Source organism: Leptidea sinapis, chromosome 6, assembly GCF_905404315.1.
Source record: "Leptidea sinapis chromosome 6, ilLepSina1.1, whole genome shotgun sequence".
In the NCBI taxonomy this organism is placed as follows: Eukaryota; Metazoa; Arthropoda; class Insecta; order Lepidoptera; family Pieridae; genus Leptidea; species Leptidea sinapis.
In genome coordinates this window covers 7,578,607-7,597,399 of record NC_066270.1, presented here as the reverse complement: position 1 = coordinate 7,597,399, position 18,793 = coordinate 7,578,607, and the positions used below count along the sequence as shown (strand labels likewise).

General features: G+C 34.0%; 1 long non-coding RNA gene across 1 annotated transcript; it reads right to left on the bottom strand.

Moving 5' to 3' along the window:
- Positions 1 to 326: 326 nt before the first annotated feature.
- LOC126965160 (uncharacterized) lies at positions 327 to 18,557 on the bottom strand. Its single transcript, XR_007729482.1, has 4 exons — positions 18,350 to 18,557; positions 9,797 to 9,964; positions 2,848 to 3,157; positions 327 to 1,330 (listed from the first exon to the last, which is right to left on the bottom strand). It is a non-coding gene; the product is annotated as an uncharacterized LOC126965160 (long non-coding RNA).
- Between the last annotated feature and the right edge of the window lie 236 nt (positions 18,558 to 18,793).

Below are 18,793 nucleotides of genomic sequence, written 5' to 3'. Positions count from 1 at the left end.
TGATTTTCTTAACCGCATATGCTGCAGAACTAAGCCTATTCGCCAATCCTTCAATATGGGGGCCCCACTGCAATTTGGAATCAATCATAATTTTGGGTTTTCCAACAATACTGAGCTAGAGATATGCTAGAAGCTGGTGGATCATGACCTGCTTAGTTTTTGAGAGCAGGGAATTTCGTTTCGCCAATCCATCGCACTAGTGAATTGCATAATTAATCTAAAAATATTTTATGAGTATGAAATGGGTTCCTAACTGCCATGTCTTGTTTATCATATTTAGGAATGAATGTTAGACGAAACTAATAGGTAAGTAATTAAAAAAACTAAGTAATTCATAATTTATTATTCTTGTTGTAACAGAGCTGAAATTGTATCAGAAGCATCACTATAATAGAGTTAGGCTTGGTTGCACCAACTAACTTTAGTACCAACATATGAAAATACCGGTTAAGCAAGAAATGAGTTACACCATTTGACAATTTTGAGATGACGTCATAACTTTAACTGTTAACCGTAGCCGTCAAATGTTCGCCGTTTAACGGCCGTTTTCAATAACCTATCTATCCTTAATTTAACTTACTATAGGTAGACAAATCTATCCTTTAACGCTTACTTACATTTCAATAACCTATCGACATAAAGCATTGGACTATAACTATATTGGACATAAGTATGGATAGATAAGATCTTGTCATTAAACGGTGACAGCAATGTATCCGTAACTAGAGATACGTTATTGAAAACGGCCGTTAAACTATATTGGACATAGCTATGGATAGATAAGATCTTGTCATTAAACGGTGACAGCAATGTATCCGTAACTAGAGATACGTTATTGAAAACGGCCGTATAGCTATTGTTAATATTAAATAGCTAAATACCTAGGCACCTGACAAAAGTTTCAAATAAATATTCGATATTCACAATTTAACTTTAACTATTCCACGGAATACGATGGTGCAACACATTCCGCAGTATTTGTGAAAGTCAGCTCTTAACATTAAATTTGACTTAATACTTAACTATAACAGATAATATTATGTTAAATATTGAGGCACTGTACATTTGTAGATTTGTCTCAATATGTAGTCAACTTTTGAGTGTAAATGTAATGGAATGTAAGAGAGCCAATGAAATCTGATGTTCTGCAAGATGGGCCTTAGAATTCAATGTGATGTTTTATTTTGCAAGTGAATAAATATGTCCAGTGACGGGGTCTACGGCTAGCGAAGGCGGTAGCTCTGCCGCTATATCTGCCAGCGCTTCCCAACGAGTCGACTTGCTGCACTCTGATTGTGTGGGACTTTGATGTTCCTTTGCGCTGCCCTCTCTGAAACAACCGTCGATGAAGGTCAAAGATAATTCTTAAAAATCGTTTCTTCATAATAACAGTTATGTATAATCAAGTCAAAATCAATTAGGGTATGTTCCGATATGCACTGCGACCACTGTACAGTGTGACGTCAATTTAGTATACTGTGAAGCCGTTCCTTTATAGCCAGTTATACTGGTTACTATTTAAAACGGAACGCAATCCCGTATACTGGCAGCCGCATTTTTGACGCAGCATTTAAATGAGTGTATTTAAGTTTTCTAGTTCATTATAAAAAACTGTTTTTGGAGTACTGTCAGGAAAAAAAACTTGGGAGTACTGTCAATTAAAAATATTTGGGATTAAACTGTAGGTATTGTTTATAAATTTTTAAAATTATGCAATATGGATATGTGTCTGAAATAAACATTTATTATTATTATTATAAAACGTTAGGCTCTCGAGTGGTTTTGACTGATCACGTGATCAAAGTAATGCGAGTACCTTACCTCGAAAACGCCAGTGCTCACAGTAGAATATGGCGGCGATTTATGACGTCATATATTTTCCTAGGGTACTGCGGCAGTATACTGGCAGTCCATAACGGAACGAATTTTTCTACAGTGATAGGCACTGTGCAGTCCTCGCAGTGCATATCGGAACATACCCTTAATTCATGTAGATGTAACTCAATGAAGTGACAGTTATGAATATCAATTTTTTTTTCTTTTAACATCTAACACCAATATAAAAAAATACTGGAATTTTATCTATTATCATGAGATTTTACTAAACATAAGTAGAAAATAATGCTAATTAAATATAATTGGCGAGGCGAAGTTAAGTCGGACAATAAAACCTTACTTAAGAGTTCGCCACCTAGAGCGGAGTATTTCGTAAATCTAACTTAGCCAATAAGTACTGGTGTCCCAAAAATAAAGGTAAGGTAAACGTTCATATCAAACTTTGTTACTAATATATATGGAGATCTCTCTAAATTAAATAAATAAATAAAATAGCATAAACCCTGGGCAGCCTCAGGAATATCTAAACACCCAATAAATAGGATTGTACACACGGACGAGTAAAAAAAGAAGGTCTCCGCGCCGTGATATTAGCAAGTGAAGCACCGTTATGCTAGTGTCTGTGCGGTCACGGGGGATACTAGTTACACAATTTTTTCCCCTTAAATAATCATATATGGCCACAATACTTATATAGTATCCTTTTTACACATTTTCACAATGCACGACAGCATTTTTAAAATATTTTATTGAGACGCATACTGATCTGTCACAGACGATGACAATTCTTATAATGGCGGCCATTATCGGCCTGTAGTAGTGTAAGTGCGTGGGGCTTATTTACAAGTTAATCGGCTTGTTTTGGTGCTACACTGTTATGTAAGGTGACACGGAGTCCTTAATTTTTACTAGTCCGTGGATTGTACATTATTTTATCAATTTTGAATTTGCATCGTTTATTTAAATTTGACATAGTTAGGCAAGGCACTTTTTACAGTTTAGCTTACATACCTAGAACTGTTTTCTTCTTCATTAAATTCCATATTATCTATAACGATTTCAACAATGTTTTCATTATTATTTGTGGTTTGGTCTTGCTCATTTTCATTTTGATTCAAATCTTCTTGATTTACTTCCTCTGCGGCAGTGCCAACTAAATCTTGTATGTCATTTTCATTAATTGCTCGGACATCTTCTAATATTTTATCAATAATGACAATATCAGCCACTTTCTTAAATGTGGTTAGTTTTTCACTATCGGTTGCTGCAGCGTCTATCGATTCTTGATCTTTCATATTTCCATTAACTAACGTTGAGTTTTCTGAAATTATCCACACATTTATATAAAATCAAAATCACTTTACATCACACTTAGGAAAATCAAAAGTTACACTTTTTACCATTTACCACCACTTGGGAAAACGTTGGGCTTTAATCATAAGAAATTGCAAGAAACTCTTTATTAATTCTTTTAAATAAACATTTACGAACTCCATGTTTTCCAATTTAAGTATTACAGTTAAGTATACAATAATACTCGAAAGTTAAATACTCTATGATTTACATGACTAAGTTAAAAAATTAAATCTACATTAAAAAAAAACCTACAGGAGTTATATTTGAGTACAGTAGATGCATCAATTCACACACACTAAAATAAGTAAAGTATCATGCGACCATTATATTAACGCTTATCTTAATATATATAAATTACGATACACGTTGTTTGTCCGCGATAGACTCCTAAACTAATGAACGGATTTAAATGGGGATTACTTCATGGAGTGCAGTTTAGTCCAACTCGGAACTGTCAAACCGTGCGTCGCTAAATTATCTCATAGAAAATATGTCCATACAAAACAAATATTGAAAATAAAAATAATTATGGGTCCCAAATCAAAATAAAAACTATCGTATCTCTCAAGTTGGACCAAACTGCACTCCATGAAGTAATCCCCATGGAAATCCGTTCATTAGTTTAGGAGTCCATCGCGGACAAACAACGTGTCACGTAAATGATATATATTAGATTAAGATAAGATTAATTAATAACAATAATTTTAACAACATTAAACAAGGTTTCCGATGACATAACCTTGTTACAGTGAACGATGTTAACTCCTAGTCTGAGATCTAAGAAAATCAAAGATTATGCTGAGCTTACACTCAGCAAAGTTTTACGTAAGTAAAGTCTGAGCAAAGTCTAAGTACGCTCTGTAGATCTCAGCCCTACAGTAAAACGAATAGCAATATTTTTTATATCACCACTTGGTCTCGACTCCGACTTGGTATCATCAGCGGCGCCCATTACATCGTTAGTGCTGCACTGTTGATGGAGCTTATTTTAATGCCAAGGAGTAGGGATGTTCACAAAGTTGATCTTACAACATGGAATCCGCATTTCACTCGAAGGTACTCAAACGTGTGAGGCCTTCCATCACACCTTTTAATATTTATTTACCAGTGGCAGGCTCCCTTGCACAGGGTGGCGGCTAGGCATTTTTTGTATGTATGTGATCACCGCCGCCCACACTCTCTTGTAACACCAGAGGAATCACAAGAATGTATGTCCTAAGGGGGCGTCCACAAATTACGTGAGATGTTTATGGGGGGGAGGGGGTCGAGTCAAATCTCATCTAATCTTACGTTGAAGAGAGAGAGGGGCTCGGCAAATATCACGCAATTTTTTTTCTGATTGCAACAAAACAAATTACATATACTAATTCGGTCCATTTAATCCAGATTGTACATGCTTAAGATTTAATCTTAAGCGTAATCGTAATACGATTAAGATCATTCACTAATTCGTTCGAAAGAATTTTTATTCCACTTATAACTCTCAGCAAAATTGATTACTAGTCTTAACTAAATTAAATTGAACTCGTAAATCTAAGCGCGAAGCATTTTTTTTCTTTTTACAATAACAATCCAACGCGTTTACGTAAGAAACCCACATTAAAAAAATCTCACGTGAGATTGGATGATGGGGGAGGGGGTTGAATAAAATCTCACGATATCTCACCAGGGGGGGAGGCAGGGACAGAAAATTATTAAAAAAACACCTCACGTAATTATGGACGCCCCCTAAAGAATCATTAAGAGGAAAATTTAAAGAAATATACATTTTGAGTGTTGCATCTCAATATATTCTTGATAATGTTCTATCTGTTCATAAGTACATTAAGGAATTTGCTAGAAACTGTGACAATAAGGAACAAACATAAACTTGCTATGCCTACTACTCGGTTAAGCTGAGTTAGTAAGTATTTTATTGGGCGATGTATAAGCTTTGTGCTAAAACAAATGTGTTACTTAATTTAAAAGAATTGTTAAAAAACTTTTGTGTGGGACAGGTTATTATAACATAAATTATTTTCTTAATGATACCAGTGACTGGGAATTAAGCGGACATCCTCAGGCTCTTTAATTATAAATGTTTATTGTAACGATTTTACATTGTAATCCATATTTTTATTAAAAAAAATGCCCACTGTATTTTCGCCTGTTCTTCTCAGGTCTGAGGCAGACTATTTTGACTGGGTGGTAGGTTTTGACGTTCAATAAGTGATTTTGAATAAAAATATTTTAATTTTACGCAAATGAGTTTTTTATTATACTAGAGGGGGCGAGTCGCTCAACCGTAAAAACCACCGCCCGTGGGCACACTTGTCATTATTAGGTACTCTGGTACTAAGGATGCGTTGCCAGCATAAGATATGACAGTTCTCTCTTTTCTAAGTAATTAATTCTCTTTTCAGTAGTTAATTAGACATTAATTATTACGACCAGTTAACAGTTAGGTACCCTCTAACTAGTAGTAGGTGCTACTAATTATAAAGTACATTGAGCCCTATAAGGTAACCTCGAGCATATTTTATTTTATACATAAGCCAAAGTTGGCAATCAATAGGTATTTCGTGAGCTATAATAGAAAATAATTCACAAAACACGTTGAACACGAGGTTAGCGACCGAAGTGTTAATAGCCAACACACAATGGGCAGTTGTCGTTACCATTCCATATTAATTTTATTTTTGGGGTTATATTTGCCTAGACATAAACAGCAGGTAAATGACTTTGTTCACTCTCTCATAGCCCCGACGTTTTCATGTAGGTTTTTTAGACCTATAGCGTGCTAAGATAAGAGATTGAATTATAAAGAAATAGGCTAGAATAATGCTCTTTAATTTTATTTAGTCATAAACTTATAAACTTGTTAACATTATGTTAAAAAGATATATTAAAAAAAAATCCAAACAGGTACCTGAATGAATAGGTACATGAATGACATGAATAGATACCTATCAGGTACCTACCCAAGGGCGTGCTTATCATATAGGCGATTGAGAAGTGACTACCTTGTTGTGAACCTAAATAAATATAGCACTAGTGTTAAAGTTAATTTGGTTTCGTTATTTTATAACCAAACTCTTATTTAACACCCACTCATAAAAATTCTCCTTGCGCTAAATACTAAAAACCCACGGTAAGCAATCTTTTCATATTCCATAGCTCAACTACGACTACTTAGACCCACAGTGCCCTACCTTACTTTCTAGTAAATGCACGCCCCTGTACCTACCCATCTAATAATCACAGCATACAGATTCTGGGTTCTGTGTTAATAATGATGCCTTCAGGCCCTTCAGCGGACCTATGATTTCTTTAAATTCTGCTGGAAGTTATCCTGGGACATAGATACCCATCTACCTACATTCTGTCTAACTTTGACCCAGTTTCGAAAAAAAAATAGGTCTCAAATCGACATTTGTACTAATATAATAGACAAGTCGATATAAAAGCTCATTTAATCTGATTTATTGTTATAAGTACCTACCTATTACCAAATTTTAATAAAACTGGGTAGATAGAAAACCATGACATGGGTCCCACCTTCAAAAAAAGCGCGTACTCCTTCCTTAAAGGCCGGCAACGCTGTGTGTGATTCCTCTGGTGTTGCATGAGAATGTGGGCGGCGGTGATCAGTTAACACCAGGTGACCCGTACGCTCCTTTGCCTATCCTATAAAAAAAAACCAAACTAAAAGTAGAAAATTACCTTCAATAAGCTTAAATTAAGAATAAGTATCATAGTTAAAGAAGAGATTGTCTTATGTATGACGCGTGTATTCCTTCCTTTATGACTGATGTCATGCGCTCGACGTATTACTACATAGACACCAGGAGAACATAAATATGGTAGCGGTGATAGTAATGTCTTTCGTAGCGGTTGTAACCATGTGGCATCCGAGCAACATGTTCCAGGACTTCATATGCAATTTAGAGGTTTTATATAAATTTTGCATCGGATACAGCGATTCTGTTGATTGAGTTTTTGGACGTCTAATTAAATTTGAAAATCTGCAGCAGTCGCACAGTATCAACAACATCAAAAACAGATTACTATCAATTATGATACAGTATTCCAAAGATATATGGACCATAAAAATACCAAACTATTTATTTCATACTTTAGTTACCATAAGTCTCTTGTATTATTTATCGAAAATGTAAGCTCTGAGTCTGAATAAGTCTATGTAATATATACGAAAAAAAATCTAAAATAAGTAACAAACTTTGTATTACTATGATCATTATTAAAACCTACAATTATAGTCTTCCGAAATTTTACATTCGTTTCATTATCTTGATGCCAAAAGTTTTGAAGGTTTCACTTCTACCATGTCTTGCGTTTTATTATTAGATCAATCTATTGTTCAAGAGCTTTGTAATCTCTACCTAAGTACAATAGAAATATAATACATTCAAATAAAATTTGAAAACAAAATTTTATGCTCGATAAGGGACTTGTACCCGCGACCACTCGCGTTCCGTGTGAGCGCTCTTTCCAACTGAGCCGAGGTTTCGAGTGCCGCATCGTTCATAGAATTTTGTTTTCAAAAATTTTATTTGTGTAATTTAACCCAGAATTGAGGGTTATCACTTTAAAAACATAACAAATTGTTTAGGTATACTTAAGTTTTAGATTACTAATGCTGCACAGTTAAGTATTTCTCTAAAATATTGTAGTAGATAATTCGGTATAATATGTCAAAGTTCATTATTATACATAGATATGTATAGCTTTAATGAAAATATTCTAACACCTAAAGGCATTTACTTAGCAGACAATGAAGTAGTCACGCAACTGTGTTTCGTGCAATTTTACACCTTCACCTTCGGAGCATTGTAATTATGTTACTTTTAGACGACAACAAAGAAACATTTCATGAAAATGTCGCTTTTTACTCGACACACATTTATTACTGTGGCATTATACGGCAAGTTTGTGCTTAGTTCTTGCATATCTAAACATAACTTTAAAAATAGCGTCCTTTCTCCTCCACTTTCCATAAATTACTTTGTTCTTGATTTTTTTTAAATAGACGTTTCATTGTGATTTAATGGCTAGGTTTGTCGTTAAAAATCCTCAATTGTGAGCGATATTCATACGTTTTAATAAATAAGGCACTTTTTCTCACCTTTAACGCACAAAAGATAAAGAAAGTTTGGGGACATATTTTTTCAATGCTACATTAGGGCAATAGAGCTTGCAGGATACCTCTGCTGTTACACTTTTGTTACGCATTACCTATTAGGTATAGCGTTCCCGAAGGTTTCCATGTCGTATCGCATTTATTTGTACCTTTTTATTTATGGAAAAGGAGGACAAACGAGCGCACAGGTCACTTGATGTTAAGTGATCACATTTTCTTGCTACACCAGATGAATTACAGCAGCTTTGCCAGCCTTTAAGGAAGGTGTACGCGTTTTTTTGACCTACCCATGTCATATAGTCTCGGAAACACCGCACAAGGAAGCTCATTCCATAGCTCGTTTATACGTGGAAGAAAGTTCCAAGAAAACCGCACTGTGGAGGAACGCCACACATCCAGATGGTTGGGATGATATTCTAATTTGTGGCGTGTCGTTCAAAGGTGATATGGGCAGGAATCAGGTCAATCAGCTGTTCGGAACTCTTTTCGATATAAATGCGACACACCAATGAAGCGACCTAGCCCTTCACAGAGCAGCTCTGCGTAGCAGGCCGTCAAATGGTTTGAGCTATTATTTTTTATATTATGATATTGTTAATGAATAAATAATTATTTTTAAATCTTGTTTCATTATTTTATATTTCTTCATCTATTTATTACCTTCATTTGAAGAAGTTATTCAATGTAATTACTTTCTGCTTTAATAACAAAAAAGTAATATAAACTTACAAAAAGGTAATTTTAATTACTTACATGTTCCGATTCATGCTATAAATAACTTTTGTAAAATTGATTCCAGTTTTTTTTTTAAAACGAATTGTAGACAGTTAAATTATTAATTACATTGCTCTGATAAAGTTAATAATTAGTTTTATTAAAGGTAAGCGTATACTAATAAGAGCGAATAATTAACAATAAAAAAACAGGTATAGACAATGAATTTTTTTTACATCTCTATTAAGAAACGTATTAACTATTGATTAAAGTATTAAAAATATATATTATTTATATTTTATTGTTTAATATATTTTCCATGGGTAAAAAAATTCATATCTCTAGAAATATTTACTTTATCGTGAAAAGTTATACTTAGGACCTTTTTTATTTGTATTTTAATAAAGAATAATATAAAGTCCGTTCAAAATAACAATTCCTTGTAATTGTCTAAACAATTTCGATTTAAACAACATGGCACTTGGTTGCCTTATATTATGTTGGTTATATATTGTTGGTTTATATCACGAGAAGGGCATTTTGAAGAGGATCGCATAAAAAATTGAGGTGGAATAGTTTTTGGTACTCATGCGCCGATTTCTCCTCGACAAATAATTCCTTATAGTCAAAGCAGAATAAAGTCAATTATTTAGACTTTGACTAACACTTTATGTCATTAGGTTTGACAAGCCCAGGAGTTCGGGACTTCGATGTTTGACTATAAAATATATTTTGTATCTCATTCAATACCTTTTTCAAGCGATTCGGAGCTCACGCGGGAGTTCAACATGCCCTCATCGCCAGCTGTTTGTGAATTATCAATTAATTTGTCACAAATAGGAAGCACGTTCATCATGTCACTCTCTGTTACACCGTCAGCTTTTTTTTCTTCTTTTTCTGTGTTTGATTCTGCAGTTTCTGAAAATCAAATTGACAGTTATTAAAAAGAAAATGCAATTAAAAAGTATACGTAAAATTATTAAATTGATTGATCGCAAAATTAATGGTCAAATGTAGGTGGGGCCAAGATCACTGGTCATAATATATTCCTGGACTGATTTTGGATGTACCTACTCATAGGGGCCCAAGTGAAGAGTTGTCCAAATACAGATCTTGTGGTATTAAATGTATGATGGCGAAAGACAGCTGACGAACAAAAGAGAAGACAAACCTAAGATATATACAATAACAAAATTGCTTACACTTCTTAACATAGAAAAGAAATTAAATTTTATTTCATAAGAAACATTGTACTTAAGATGTTAACATAATATTATTGATAATCCAATATGTTTCGTCAATTGACATGCAAAATATGTTGATAGCATTTTCAATTTTTGGAACGAAGTTCCTTAAGATATTTTATGTTGTCAAACAAAAATAAAGAGACATATTTTGTTATTTTGATTGATAATTTGGATTACGATTTTTTTTATTTTACGTAATTTATTATTTCCTAAAATACTGAATTTCGTAAATACTTTCGTGTAGTTAATAAAAACTAATCTGCAAAATTTAAGAGAAAAACCAAGAAAACCTACATAAAATTGAACACATTTTTTTTACAAATTGTGTCGATTCTACATTAGCCGAAGGAACTTCGTTCCTACCTGGTGGTCCTACCCACGACACCACATCTTTTTTAAATAGAGGTCAATTAGAATCTAGGTGGCCGGCTCCAGAAACCGTCATGATACGCTTCTTCTGTCCAATAAATGAATGCCCTATGCTCACCGAGTTGGTCCATATGACCAATCCATATCGTAAAGCTGAAACCACGAATGCATGATATGCAATTAGCGCTGTTATATCACCTATTGTTTTTGATACGCGTTTGAGGACTAATACTGGCAGCTATTTCAGTCAACGGATCAGCCTAGCTATCCAACACGGAAATGCTGCCAGTATTCTTGGTACGCTTCCACGTAATGATAGTTTTAATTTTATGTAGTCATAGTATTGTAAATATAGTTATAATATTTGTTTTGTATGAATAAATATTACTTATTTACTTATTAGACTTATTTAAATGTTGATCTGATCACCAACCATCAATTCCGACGTAAAACAAAACTAATGGCTAAAACATTTCCGGCCTTACAAATAAACTTGGTATAAAGTTATAAGTATAACTGATGATAAACAAAGAAAATGCAAAATGTTTACATTATCGTTGACAACACTGTCAATACAATGATAATTCTGACGTTGTCCCAATGATAAGCTGCCTTGCAAATAAACGCGGGAAACGTTATACGTCCGAACAAACCAATCATAAGCAAAATGTCTATTTGTAAACATTTTACATATTCTTGGTTTATGCTTAGTTATAACTTTATGCCAATTTTATTTGTAAGGCCGTTCATGTCGGGCTGCTGCAATTACGTCTTTTTAAAGCCATGTTGCATAATGAAATTGAAACTGGTAATTACTTTTTAAATGGCTATAAATAGATACAGAACGAGCTGCACGGTTATTATGATGTGGGAATTGCTTTTTACCTTCTATATTGGTTTAGAATATTTTTGTTATCACTTTAATGCCACTGCTTGTGGCGGCGACGTGGGGCGGGTCATTCCCTTCCCTAAAATATGGTCGAGGGAGGCGATGGCTGGTCCATGCGTCATGCTCGTGAACGGGCGCTACTTGTGGTGGCTGAATGATCTTGCTACCGGAAGGTCTGCTTGATGTTTTTTTTTATTTCTTTTATTTGATTAAGTATTTTAAAATTAAGGTTATTATTAGAGATGAAACGGATAGCAGTTTGGCCAAATACCGGATACCGGATATTTGGCCAACCATATGGCCGAATAGCCGAATATCCGGCGGAACTTAGCCGTTTGGTGTATCGCACACACAAACACAGACTTGCGTAGGCGGAGCGCGAACTATCGAGTAGACTCGGTTAGATTCGGTTCTTTTCGTTAATGAACAAGTTAGCAACCTCTCAATGTAGAGAAATTTGTATTTATCCGCCATAATTTGCCTTTAGTGCAGTATGAGTACTAATTAATTAATTTTTTTCTATTACATTCATTTACTTTGGTGTGATTAAAAATTTACAACTAAAACTAATTATATTTCCTAAGTGATACTAAAACTAACTAAATAAAGCAAATAATTACTTAAAAATATTTTTTTTATACAGATTTTTTTTAATTCGACCTGATGCCTATCCGGCCGAATAATAGGTAGTTATCCGGTATTCGGCCGGATAGTGTTAAGGCCGCCGGATAGGCCGGATACCGGATAGTTACCGGATATCCGTTTCATCTCTAGTTATTATAGTATATTTTATTTAATAAAAGGCTAGCACCTTTATTTATTTCTATCTTATCTCAATAGTACTTGTGTTTATAATTATTAATTTACTTCATTTTGACTTGGTCGTGTAAGCCATTTAACTAGTTTTTGACGTTTGAGTATTTTTGTTGCATCACTTTGATTATATTGTAATTGAAATGATTTGTAAATTTAATTGAAAATAAGAACTTGCAATACCATTCTGTTTTGAAATGAGGAACCTTAGAGTTCCTTGCTCGTTCTTCTATAAGGATATCTGCCTTGCGAATGTTAGCTGTATGAAAAAATTACATATTTCAAGTGCTATGCAATTTACCTACGAAAAAAATGTTTGATTTCATTTGCTATTTGGTAATATGACTATGGATATAGTTTGGCTAGGACAATAATTGGATACTTTTATACCTAAATTTGTAAGAGTGTCAACCGCTATACATTGGAACTAGTGCCCGCCCCTCCCTCTCTTGCGGTTCTCCTGCCCGTGTATGCATGCCTGGTTAAGCATATGCAATGGTGGTTAACTAACTCTATGTAAAATGTTTCAATTTGAATAGCTTTTGATCCCAACCACCTAGAAACCCGAACTTTAAGCTTTGATTTTCAAGACTTTAAGCTTTGCTCATTAAATCCTTTCCAAAGATATATTATTAGGCTCTGTACCCACCTGGGAGATGCGGTTGATGAGGAATAAAATGCCATCTCTGTGCTTTATATGTATAGATTTCACGCGGGCAGTAAGGTTAATTTAATATCAGAGTATTTCTATCATCATTTTAGTTCTAATGATTTTGTAGAACCTTATACTTAGTTTAATTTATTGTCTAAGCAAGCATTAAGTTGTGTGAAATATTTAAATGCTACCTACGGAAATATAATACTTTTAAATATCATTGTCCGCTTCATTTTATTCAAACACAGGCTAAACGATCATACTGTTACAAGTGGACATTAATAATAGCCGTTAACTTACGCAATTTGCGTAGTCTTCAATTCTTTGTGTACAAGAAACTCAACGCCCATAATTTTAAATCAGTTAGAGTATTTTACAGTGGCTGTAATATGCATAACAAAGTTTGTAAGTTCTGCATCCAATATATATTCAAAGTTATATGCGTTTTAAATATCAAATAATTCATATATTTTTTTTTTTCATAAAATCTACATCACATAACATAACTTATTTGCTAAAGTATTGTATGACAAAACATGGGCCAACAGAGATTTTATATTATTTAGGCAAGACAAAATTCTTAAATAGCTTCCTAAAGATAAACTGAAACAAGAGAAACAAAGTGAGTACGTTTAACATTAAATTTTCTTCCGTGTGTGTGTGTGGGGTATGTGTGGGTATGTGGGGTTGTGGGGTATGTGTGGGTATGTGTATATCTTATGTGGGGCATTTGGGTATTATGATGAGAATTTTATAGACGGATATGTAATCACAACATTAGTTATTTTGACTATCGTAATTGTTTGATATTATATATTTAACATATTGGATGAAATATATAATATATAAATTGGATGTATCAACCTTTAGAGCTTGAATTCATTGTTTGTATAACGTTCACGAACATGATTAGATACAGTCATAATTTCTTATCTCATCAAACGAAAACAATGATTTATTAACGATAACAGGACGACCAGGCACCACAAGCAGCACCCATTCACGAGTTGCCGCATGGACCAGCCATAGTTCTCGACTCACATATTTATAAAATAGGACAGGATACGAAACAGCCGCAAGCCATTTTAGTGAGCATTACGGCATTATTATCAATTGTAATTTAAATAATATTTTACTTAACATTCTTATGCCATTAGTCGGCATCAGGTCGCGTGGCAAATGCTTGTTACCTCCACAAATTTCCTCCGCTGTAAGTCCCTGTGAATACTAATTAGTGTTGTAAACGTGCAGTATTACTGATGAGCTTTATATATCTGATTTAATATTTTAAGCGACTCTGAAGGAGGGAACCTCGCGATAAGAAAAAGTGGTATGTTAGGTAGACAACTGTGCCGTAAGTTATTACATGCGATACTGCTTCCGGCTTTCATGGCACTTAACATTTCCACGACAACGACAGCCGTGACATTCTCGGACTTAATGCAATTTTAATTATGCTAAAAACACTTAAATTAAAAAGGCATAAAAGGCATTTATTTTCTCAAAATTTATTACTTTAGAATTATTATTGATTTCATTTCTAATACACTGGATACCACTACTGCTTCGGAAACAAATGGCGATCTGAGAGTAAAAAAGCGGCGCACGAAACTCTTCCAGCATTCTTTTCCCAGATTTCAATATCTTTCCGGATCACCTAATGTCCCCATCTGAGCTATTATAGTGTTGTATATAGTGGCGAAATTTACTTTTTCTCGTTCTTCGTTTCTCATTAAAACACGGATAAAACTACATTGTTTTTTAAATTAAGACCTAGCTAGATCGTATTATCGCACCCGAAATCACCTGTATACTAAATTTTATGAAAATCGTTTGAGCCTTTTCCGAGATTCAGATGATATATAGTCAAAACAAAATAAGGGCCACTTGATTTTTTTGACCTCGTTAGCGATAATTTATTTTTTATGCATTCTTAAGTAGCTGATTATTTATCGTGGTGTTACCTTATTTCTTTACACACATTATTTTAGTATTCCACCTGCATAGTTGTTTAAAGTGGGTAGTTTTTGATAATTTATTGGAAACACTTGAGCCTACCCGATTTTAAGACGGATTTCAACTCAGTCAAATTGACGATTCTGTCAAAAACATTGTAAGTTTTGTTTAACGTCGTAGCTGAATTAACATTTTAAGAAAGTTATGCCGAGAATTCAACGTCATATGGACTTGCGTTCATCATTAATCAACCTTTAAACCTCAAGAATTCATGAGAATACTGTAAAAACGTGGTGGCCCTTACTTTGTATTGACAGCTATGCAACAAAAATACTCAATAGGGTAAGTTAAAGTTTTTTATTAGTTTAAAAAACCAAAAGAGTTACTTTAGTTTAATCCACACTCACAGGTAGATAAAAGCTATTATGGGGGCATTATATCAACATTACGAAAATATATCCACAATTAGCGCCCGTTCGCGAGCATGACGCGTGGACCAGCCATCGTTTCTATCACACATATTTAAGGGAAGGAAACAACTCGCCCCAAGGCGCCGTCACAATTCAAATTCAAATATTTTTATTCAAAATAGGATGTCACTCATTGAAAGTCAAAAACTACCACCCATTCTAAAATGAATGCCTCAGATCTGAGAGAAACGGGCGCAACAAACTCAGCGGGCTTTTATTTTTCATCGAAAAAATATGTTTACAAAGTAATATTGTACAATTAAAGTTATTATTTAATAGCCTGAGGGCGGTCACTCCATTCCCAATCTGTGGTATCATTAAGAAAGTCATTTATGTTATAGTAACCTTTACCACACAAATGTTTTTTAACAATTTGATTTGAATAACGTGATACTTTTGTTTTGAACATTTTCTGGGATCTTGTTGTAAAAGGATATACAACGCCCCACAAAAGACTTACTTACTCGACTTAGCCGAGTATTAGGCATTATAAGTTTATGGCTGTTCCCCTGGTGTTAACATTATGGTTATGACAGTTTCTAGAAAATTCTCTTATGTGCCTATGAACATATATCATCAAATGAAGAATGAACATACATATATCAAAATAATACAAAGAAGCTAGGCAATAATGAAGAAGAAAACTTCTAAATAAACACATGCTTTCTAACGGACATGCATATTATTTCAGTTATTTCTGTATTATAGGGCTTTTTTCCTGATTCATTTAGGAGAAATAATAATAAAAATAATTTTCCATAAAATTAAGACGAAGGACCAACAGAAATGTGCAACTATTGTTTATATAGATACTTAGGTACATGGAATAGACAGGTTTAATAAGATCTTGAATTAACCTTACGAAACATATTGTGTGTCTAACGGCCGTTCCCAATATTCAGTCTATCCTGTCTATATCAAGTAAGCTTGAGATAAAAATCGTAACTATCGTTGACTTTTCTGTCCCAGTAAACTTATCGACGGTAACTCACCATATACGACGATATATGGGACGACGTATAGCTTACTAGCGATAGAAGTTTGTACGGAAATTGTAATTCACGCGTCCCAATATAAGGCGATAAGAATGACTTATCGGGTATATTGGGACAGCTTCAGATTATTGACTGCTAATTACTGACAGTAGAAGGTAGTAATTTATCTCTATCTGTAGATAGTATATTGGGAACGGCCGTAAGTGCTTTATCAAATACATAATACATACCTACTCAAATTATCTACAAAACGTGTAGCCTTACCTGAAGAAAAAAACTCGCAGTAAGCCTATTGTTTAGTTACTCATGTGGTTTAAGATCGCCAAAAATAATCAAGTAAAAATTTATCTTATGCTCTGTACTTGTGATTTCAGATTTCGACAATAATAATTAATAATAGTATATTAAGTATTCAAATTTCATAGTGTATAATATATAAGATAAAGGAGTAAGTACGGAAACTATGCCTTTTTGTTTAGATATATACTTACGCGCGAATTGTGCGTTAGGGTTGTCCTCTCGTTTTTGTTAAATTAAAAAGTTTTTATTTAGTTTTAGCGCTCTCAGCTAGTAAGGCCTATTTTTTAACTACCTAGTTAGTGTTTGTTCATTATAGCATTGGGGTTGTCACTTTTAATTATAAAAAAAATGGAAAGGTTGGTTGTTACAGGTTTTTTACTAAAACGTTACATCGTAAAACACAACACGCACCATATTTCCTTCGACTCTACTTAAAATAGTCACTGATGTTGAATAAATAGTGGATATTTCACACGTTTCACAACAATAATAGCTTATTTTTATAGACGCAAATAAAAGAAAACAAAATATCTGTGCAGCACTGTCAAGTTTGTTTAGCACATCGGGTGTGCTGACTTTGAATAAACTGGCACGCATGGCGAAACAAAAAAACCTAATCACTTTATCTCATTTCTTTACATAAGACTCGCATAAGTTTTTCTTTTTCTCGTGTGAGTGAGACGGAAGTTATCATTTAGTCTAGTTACTTACTATACTTGTCTATGGTTTCTCTAATGATCCAATAATCGAAAATAATGTGATGAGTAGTTTTGGCAGTCCTGTCACGTTACTCGTTTATACATACTAACTGCGAAAATAAATCCCGACCTACATTAAATACTGTGCCCATTATTGAGGTAAATTTCTTAGAAAGTTTCTAACAAATTACGTGTTTGCGGTTCAAATAATGTTTTCGGTACTTCTTTTGGAAGGAATGTGATATAGATTAATATACTCGTAGACTCGAGAAAGCTTTAATGGAATAATTAAGATAAAAAAAAATCAATTTAGAGGTTAGGTACTTTGCATTTACGCGCCATTTTCTAATTAGCTTTTAACAGAAGGTTAAGCTAGCGTGATAGGTGCAAACGGTAGGTATGTATTTTTAGTGCGTAAGCAAATCAGAAGTTTGATAGCTTCGCTTGGAAAAATATAATATAGTTCACCTATTTTATAAACAAGTAATTAGGTGTCGTAGCACGCACAATAATGAGTATGTAGGGTTTGGGAATAATTTTCTAATACTTTACTGCAATTTTAGACTGTATAATATATATATTTTTTAAATTTTAGTAGGTATTATCGGCTAAATTGAATCGCGAGTTATTTTCCTGCCGAAATATTATACAAGTCGGTCGAAATTAGCTTGAACATACATTTCCTAAGTAACTGTTATCATTTTATTAGACACGGACAGTCAATCAATTGTCATACAATCTTTTTCATGGAAATATAAAATCAACTCATTTATGATTTTAAAAGAGTTAATTTTGTCGGCAGTACATACCTACTTAGTATTTGAGTTATAACAATAAACAATAATTTACCCATAATATAAGTTAACAACATTTAACTGTTTAAACAAGCAGTGGCACAGAAGTCGGAATACCTGTTGCGTTCGGTTGCAAGTCAGCGACGACGGGACCGCTGCTGTTGCAGCCCATGATGCATGGTTAAGCTGTCATTGAAACACAACCTGTGACGTAGAGGAACCGGCAGGAGGCCACGGCAGGAGGGCACGCCAGGAGGGCAGGCAATTGCAACCATCCACTCGCAAGCAGCACTCATACCAGACTGCGCACTTCACAGATTGTATCGCAAAGGTTTCACGGGAGGAGTTGCCCGCCAACTCGACCTCGCACCCCCTTCGCGTTTTTCAAATTAAACGAATGTAAAGCATTCTTCCACATTGACGTAATTACTTAGTTTAGGATTTGTTTTACAACCTTCATGAATAAATTCTTTGTTTGTAACGTAGTACTAATAATATCGAAATGCTAAAACCGTTTAGTGTTATTAATATCGTATTAACTACCTACATAAACGAAACAAA